The following is an 8,554-nucleotide window of genomic DNA, read 5'->3' as shown; positions in this document are numbered from 1 at the left end:
CTTTCTTTCTTTCTTTCTAACGGTACTAGGGACTGAAATCTCCATCCTGTGCCTGATTGTGCATGCCTGCTGTCACCTGGCCCTGCCCTTTGTTTCCCTTTAGTTTAAAATTGTAAAAAGTATATTCAATGAACAGTGATGTTTCCTAAATTCTCATGTCAGGATCACTGCTTCCCTGCAAGGGTTCACCCGAGGCCCCTATGCATACAGCATACGGCTCACGCATGCTGCTCCAGTCCTCACAGGCAACTTTCTCTACCCAGCACCCCACAGTCATATACTTTTCAAAACACAAATCTGACATAATGGTGACATTTTGATATAGGTCAAAACATTAACTCAGTCTGAGAGAGATGGTTCAGCAGTTAAAAACACTGACTGCTCTTCAAGAGGTCCTGAGTTCAAATCCCAGCAACCACATGGTGGCTCACAACCATCTGTAAGGGGATCTGATGCCCTCTTCTGCTGTGTCTGAAGACAGCTACAATGTAGTCATATACATGAAAAAAATATAAAAATCTTAAAAATTATTAACTATATATATCTATGCTATCCAAAGAGAACTTTAGGCCAATAAAAATATAAAGAGCTAATGTAGTCTAACATCCTTACTTTAATAATCTTCTGTGGACTTCTCTGTCTGAATGGCCTAGTTGTTGTACAGCTGGGATTGGATACAGACAGCTAGATTCCCAGTTCTTGGCTTAATGTTTTCAAGATCTAATCACCACATTTACCTTTACTAAATCATCTGTGTAAGGATCTTTTCTTTTAATTTAAAATTCAGCATCTCATAGTCCTGTAACTCTAATATACCAGTAAAATCATAAAATATTATATTATATATAAAATATATTATATACAACATATAACATATATATTTTTTCTCCCACTCTAATTGGGTTGGTACTCACTTCTAACAAATGTCCCACTGCATTTACTACACAGCAGAAAAACAAGATAAGGTGTTTTGGGGCTAGATTGGCATCTGGGATAATTGTTTTGTAATCATATTAGTTAACTAGACCTGTGTCAGTACTGCTGTATGACCTAACTGCAGATATATCTAAGATAAGTGTGAATATTCCATACATGCTTTTTGAGGGTATACAATTTATTCCCAGAGGAAAGTGTTTTCTCCTGCATTCTTATCAAAGAGACCCCAGTCCATCTTGAGATCCCAGATGAGGGCATAGCAGGAACTGATGATACAAAAGAAGACCGCATGTAAGAGAACACCATGGTGTCAGAGTGACCTCATTGTGGAGAAAGAGGAGAGAAAAGCAAAAGGAAAGAAAATATTACTAGATTGAATTATAGTTCCTTAGTAAAGGTAGATTCTTCATAACACCAGAAAGAAATCAAATTGTTAAAATAAACATCCTTAAAAGAATCATTGTGAAACAATGGTTAATAAGAAATATGACTTCTTTGATATGCCATTACAATCATTGAACTAACCATAAACAAAATTATACAAATGTTTACTAGGGGTCTGCAACATTTCAGTGTACTCTTTGGATGTCTAAACATGAAATTTAAACTTCTAATACTAGGTGACAGCTTAGGGTAAAAGATTGGGAGAAAAAAACAATGCAGAACCACAGGAAGATCCTGCACCACTTTCTCTCCAAGAGCACCTGGGGTGTTTTTTTTACTTTAGAGCCTCCTTCACACACTGGATCATCAATGCTTAGCCTTCAGGGGCACAGAGGACTCCAGAGAAAGATCTGAGAACACAACAGAGGCTGTGATGAGGCAGTTACTTGCTCTTTATGTTTATGGAGCCGAGCTTCCCTCAAGCTACAGAGATACATGACATTCCCTCCACGCCTCCCCCAACTGAGGCATCACCCATTCAAAGGCTAATCTGTCTTTATGCTGGAAACTTTTGGCTTTATTCTGAGAACACAATAAAGCACATCAAATCAGAATAAAAATAATTTGTAAACATAGTTATACAATTTGAACTTTTTGGTTTTGAGTGCCATTTGTTCTCTGAAATCCTCCTCTGGTAACTTCTTGAGTCCCCATGATGTTCTCCAGTTACAAGATATGGCTAGATATCCAATAAACTGGTTTTGCGTTACCAGGAAAAATAATGATCACATCATCTAACCTCAAAAAGTTTTAAATTTTGGTCAGTTTCTCATACTGTCTCATGCATTCTCCACAATTTGTCCTATTAAACAAGTATTTACAGATCATTTTAAAGTTATTAATGAGTTGAGTATGGAATGATACAAGGGTAACTGATAATTTGCTGAGTAACAGACGTTTGCTACATAAGTGAAGCTGAGTTCAAATGAACTACAAAGAGCTGCAAAAACATCAAGGAGAATGGGAGTTTCCCACAGAAGGTAATGGATGCCCGCAGCATTTGTGATATTTCTAGAAAAAGAAATATACAATAGTGCGAATGCTAGGAGGATAAAGTGATGTCATTCAAGATTGAAGACATTTTTGAAAAGGTTTAATGTATAAAAGTGTGTTATCTTTAAAAAATTGTTGTTGGGGTTGGGGATTTAGCTCAGCGGTAGAGCACTTGACTAGGAAGTGCAAGGCCCTGGGTTCGGTCTCCAGCTCCGAAAAAAAGAAAAAAAAATGTTGTTTATATAGGGTTTATAAGACATAAGACAACACACAAGATAGTTTGTAACCATTTGAAATAACATTGGAAGAGACATAGGCCTTGATTTCTGAATGCCTTCTTGGTCCTTAGGATCATTATTTTAGTCAAATAAATGCTCACACATTTACTGACACCAGAATTGCACAGTCAGAAAGAACTGATACCTTGCAGGTCTAGAACAACTGGATTCAGTATGTCTTATCTCATAAGATACATAACTGTTTGCTGACACAATCATTATTAAATGGTAAGGCATATAAACTTACACCTAGGTATATGTTAAAATAATAGACACTCACAATTTATCACTTCTTCCTGGTGTAAACTGTGTTGTTCTCTACCCTTCCCAGGTTGCATACATTCTATCTGCATGACACTGTGTATTGCTGCTCCACTGCACATCTTCTTTCAACTCCACATGCAACAGTCAGTGGCAAAAACTGGGTCTGATGGAAAAATTTATATCAAAGAAATCAAGAAACACTACAATCCAGTGTTCTCAATCTATACTCCCACACCAGAGCTGGTTTATTAAATAAATATACACCAGCATATCACTTACTTAGCGTTTTTTTAGACAGTTAGTAGGAGGTAAAGGCATGTGATCCTAATTGGATCTATCAAAAAAAGGAGAAAATAGAGGAAGATGAGGAAGAAGGAAAAAGGAGGGAGAGGAGGAAGAAAAGAAAGAACAGAACAGAAAGTCTCTGTTTGTATAGGAAACAATCTTCAGGTTTAAATTATAATCACTGTGGTTATTTGAATAGGTTTGGCCCAACAGACTGAAACCTGGGTCCAAAGAGAGTGCCACTATTAAGAGGTGTGTCCTTGGTGGAAGAGACAGGCTTTTAGGTCTAATATGTTCATTCCAGGCCCAGTGTAATATACAGTTTCCTTATGTTCCTAGTGTATCAAGATGTAGAACTCTCAGCTCCTTCTCAGTGTCAGTCTGACTGTACTCTGTCATGCTTCACACCATGAAAATGGATTAAACTTCTGAAACTGTAAGCCAGCCCCAATTAAATGTTTTCCTTTATGAGAATTGCTGTGATGATATTGTTTCTTCACAGAAATAAAGTCCTGAAAAGTCATAAGAATTTTCATCAGAAGCATATTGGTCTAAATATTTTTATTAGAACACTGAATTTGAATTCTATGTGTCTAACACATAATTTGTTATCTAGGTATGTTTGAATTTTTTCAGAGGTCAGCTAAGTAGTAGGTATTACCAGCTTCATGGGTCATTAAAACCCGCTCACAATTTATCTACCAAGGTTTGCAAAAATAAAGCAATTTCAGGAATGGAATGAAATCCAGTCTTCAATATTTAAAAAATAAGATGAATATAGAGATTAAAAGACAAGATATTTGATGATAAATTATAAACCTTTAAAATGAAATGTGTATGTTAAGTCATGTAATCCACACATTTTATTTCATTTCTCATAATGGAAATATAATAAAAATAATAATAATAATAATAGTAATAATAATAATAATAATAATAATAATAAATTAACCAGCTTACTAGTAAGTGAGGACTTGCACAGAATAACAGGCATATATTCAGTAAGTCACACGCTGGTGTTAGTCTAGTGAGCATAAGTAGTATCAAGTCTTATTACTGAAAGCAGATGCTCTTTATTAGTTACTGAAGAAATAAATATAAATTGTTGTCAGAAGAAAGGAAATTAATACTGAAACAAAACACAGTATACTAATCTTCCTGTATTTCTATAATTTTGCCTTGTCTTTATAATACAATTGTTAAGATGGTGTTAGCAGCTTCCTCTTTCTAAGCCCATTTATTCTATGAAACTTGTAGGAGAAACAAATGTAGATGTACTGGCTTTTAAATATCTTCACAGACTATTCCAGAGTAGGTAATATTTTACCTCAGATTCCAATGATGCACCCATGCTACATTTTGGTCTCATTTTTTTATCTTCCCTATTTCCCTAATAAAGAATATTCCTCCTTTAAGTCCTCCTCCTTCTTTGGTATTGAGAGGATGTCCTGGAAGGATGCGACCACCACTTTAGTCAAGCAATTACACCTTATTCTTCCTTGGGTTACCCTGCTAGTCCACTTCAGTAATGGTAAGAATCACAGTAAATCAAATCATTGCTATTCTACCAGAGGAGTCTCTCTGTTACACATATGCCAAATTTGAAGCATAATATATGGAACTAATTTATAGAACTGACATCTATTGAGTTTAAAATAAATATAAATTTCATAAGAGCTGCGGAGCCATAGCCATGATAGGAATGAAAGTGATATAAGAAGGGAGAGAAGTGAAAGGTAGGAAACCAGAGCACCAAATAGCAATCCATCTCTTTTTGAGGGGTACTTAAAGGGTCTGCATGTGAAGGGTGTCTAGTCTCTCAAAAGTCACCCAATCTGATAATAAACACTTTTCAACCCAAATTTAGATGAAAAGTAAAATGGGGCAGACATTGTTTTCAAAGTCCAAGCTTTGGAGTAAGCTGAATTATGAATAAGGTTTTCACCTAAAAAAAAAAATTGGATTTTGTCCTATAGTCCCCCAATTCAAACTACTGATTTTTGAGATTACTACTGTTCTCTGAGAAATAGACAGAAAATCTGCAACATATAATAATGTAAATCTGTATGACCTCAGAGGAAATTATAGCCTGTATTCTGACTACTTATATGCTGCTTGACATTCTCATAATGACAGGCAGCAATAGTGGGCACAGCTCCAGCGGTCATGAGTTCATGACTTCCAGCAGCTGGTTCTCCCCAGTGCAAAAGCTATGATTTATGGTAGTCTAAGTGCATGAAATCCACTTGGACTGACCATATTCTCAATGCCCATTAGTTACAGGACACAACTTTCTCATCTGTCAGAAGTATGGGTGTTCTGTCACTGGTCATCAGTAAGTTTATGTGCACATATGATTGCACATGGTACTCCTTAGGTTATGACAATTTTCATCTTGGAGTATGAAAAGCAGCCATTCTCAGTTTCATTCACAGTTAAAGATAATACAATCCTAGAGACAGGAGGTAAAAAAAATAAATGGTTTAGATTTGAGTTGGAATCCAGACTCTGTCTCTTCCCAAACTTATGTTTACAGGAGACTTGTACACTTACGTAATTGGAAATAGAATGGGGCTAACCAGTACTAAGAATAAAAAAGGAAAAGGGAAATAGCAATTCTATTTACACACTTTTGTACCTCACAGAATGCTTCCCTGATCCCCTTTGACATTTAAAGTGAAAAGGAATTCTTGGAGTATGGAGTACCATTAAAATATGTCTACGATAATTCCGGGAAATTATGTTAAACCATACATAGAGGCTAAGGGAGCAGTACTGTGGTAGAGCAATGCTCTGCCTGTGTGAGATCTGGACTTGACCTTCACATCAATAAAAACACAGCTGGTGGGGATGTGGATAATGGGAACATTCCTCCATTGCTGTTGGTAGTGCCATTTGGAGGTTTCTCAGAAAAATGGGAATAGTTCTAACTCAAGACATAGCTATACCACTCCTGAGCATATAAACAAAAGATTCTCCACCATCCCACAAACACTTGCTCAATTTTATTCATGATAGTCAGAAGCTAAAAGAACCTAGATGACCCTCAGCTGAGGCATGGATACAGAAGATGTGTACATCTACAGAATGGAATACTATTCAATTATTGAAAAAAAAAGACATCATGAATTTTGCTGGCAAATGGGCGGAGAGTATCATCCTGATTGATGTATCCCAATCCCAAAACGACATGCCTGGTATGTATTCACTAATAAATGATATTAGCCATAAAATACAGGATACTCATGGTACATTCCACAAACCCAAAGAAGTTAAACAAGAAGGAAGGCACAATGGAGAATGCTTGGAACTCACATAGAGGGGGAATAAAAATGTCATTAGAGTCAGATGGAGGGAGGAAACTGGGTGGAAGAGGGGATAAGAAGGGAAATGTGGGGGAATTCAGGAACAGGTGTGGGGAGGAGAAGGAGGGATGGCCAAAAGGACAGGAGAACGAGTGGAAAACTGCAATTGACAGGGGTAGGCATGGGCAACTCTAAGATGAGAAAGACCTGGGATAAGGGAGGTCCCCAAGATCAATGGACACATCCTTAGCTGTTACTCACAGCATTGGGGATATGGTACCCAAAGAGGCCACCTCCTGTAGCCAAGGCAGGAACCTCAGTGGAACAACAGAGACACCATCCCATCCAAGAAACTTGACCCAAAATCTTTCCTGTCTTCAAGAAATGCAGGGACAGGGGATGGATCAAAGACTTATAGAATGGCCAACCAATAACTGGCCCAACGAGAGATGCATCCCATGGGCAAACACTAATCCCTAACACCATTCATGATGCTCTGTTATGCTTACAGACAGGAATCTAGCATGGCTGTCGCCAGAGAGGCTCCAACGAGCAGCTGACTCAGACATATGTAGGTACCCACAGACAAACAGCAGGCAGAACTTGAGGACTCTTATGTAAGAATTAGAAGGAAGGATTTGGTGACCAAGAGGGGACTGGCACACCATAAAAAGACCAACAGAAGCAATTAACTTGGAACTTTGAAGCTCCCACAGACTGAACCACCAATGAAAGAACATACACAGGTTAGACCTTGGCCTCCCTGCACAAATGCAGCCTGGATTTCATATCAGTCCTGAATAACTTGGGGTGGGTGTTCCCAAAAGCTGTAGTCTGCATGTGGGATATTTTCTAACAGGGCTCCCATGTCTGGTTTCAGGGGCAGTGGATATGCCTAGCCTTTTAGACACTTGACGTGTAAGGGTAGGGGGAAATCCAGGAGGAACCCTAATTGTCAGAGGAAAAGGGATTGGGGAATTCAGAGAAGGAATGTGGGAGGGGTGATGAGGAGGTGGCAGTGGGCAGGATGTAAAGTGTTTTAAGTTAAAAAAATAATAATAAATGGAAAAAACATATATATATATATGTATATATATAATTCTAAATATAATATAATTCTAAAACTAGGAAAATAATGCAAAGAAATTAAAAGAGGCAAAACAACCTAGAAACGAATAGTAAGGCATGGGGAATCTTCTTACCAAATTGAGATTTAATACACATTTTCCAGTATTGGCAAAAAAGAAACACAAAGGGAGAATCTGGGAATGGGCCCCACTGCCCCCAAAATGCCTAATTGATTTTTAAAGCGGACATTCAATAGAGCAGAGACAGCTCTTTGCAATAACACTAGTGTTACTCAAAACTGACAGTCAGAGATCTAACAGAAACTTTGACTATTTCAGAACTTACATGGGAATTCAATCAAAATAGATTATGGACTTACCTGTAAAACAAGAAAATAGGACACCAATAAAAATGTTAAGACCGAGAAAGAAAAAAAAAGAAAAAAAAAGAAAGAAAAGAAAAGAAAAGAAAAGAAATCTTAAGAACAAGGCCTTGGTACAGAGTCATTCATACAAGGAAATATTGATAAATTAAACTTTGCCTGTTAAAGGCCACGTTAGGAGAAAAGCTGCAGCAGAAGCTTCTTTCTGTAGCCCTGGCCAACCTGGAATTCTCTGTAGACCAGAATGATTTGAAACTCAGGGATACACCTGCTTCTGCTTCCCTAGCGCTGGGATTAAAGGCATGGGACTCCACAGCATGTCTCGGGTAATATTTATTTATAAAAACTTCCAGATTTTAAAAACTACCAGATGAATTCTACCTAATATGTAAAGAACTCAACAAATTAAAAAAACTAAGAGGAAATTCAACAAAGGGTGGATTAAAAATATACAATGATAATTCCTTAAAAAACAAGAAATTCCAAAGGAAATGACTAAATTCCAAATTTATCATCTAGCAGAGTGGCACCTGTGCTTACAAATTGCTCTGCAGAGTGACAGATGAGAACTGAAGCAACCTCTGATCTACTGAAGTTCG

At 37.3% G+C, this 8,554-nt stretch overlaps 1 long non-coding RNA gene across 5 annotated transcripts in view; it reads right to left on the bottom strand.

The window, feature by feature from the left end:
- Nucleotides 1–915: 915 nt before the first annotated feature.
- LOC108353374 (uncharacterized) overlaps nt 916–8,554 on the bottom strand; it is a 52,307-nt gene continuing 44,668 nt past the window's right edge. For all 5 annotated transcript variants that reach the window (XR_010062552.1, XR_010062551.1, XR_010062549.1 and 2 more), the window contains 2 exons: nt 2,932–3,078; nt 916–1,256 (listed from right to left, as the gene is read on the bottom strand). This is a non-coding gene — a long non-coding RNA (uncharacterized LOC108353374). The remainder of the gene's footprint in view (nt 1,257–2,931; nt 3,079–8,554) is intronic.

This window comes from Rattus norvegicus (assembly GCF_036323735.1).
Source record: "Rattus norvegicus strain BN/NHsdMcwi chromosome Y unlocalized genomic scaffold, GRCr8 chrY_unlocalized_7, whole genome shotgun sequence".
NCBI lineage: Eukaryota > Metazoa > Chordata > Mammalia > Rodentia > Muridae > Rattus > Rattus norvegicus.
Note: the sequence above shows the minus strand (reverse complement) of the source record. Positions and strands in the feature narration are given on the sequence as shown.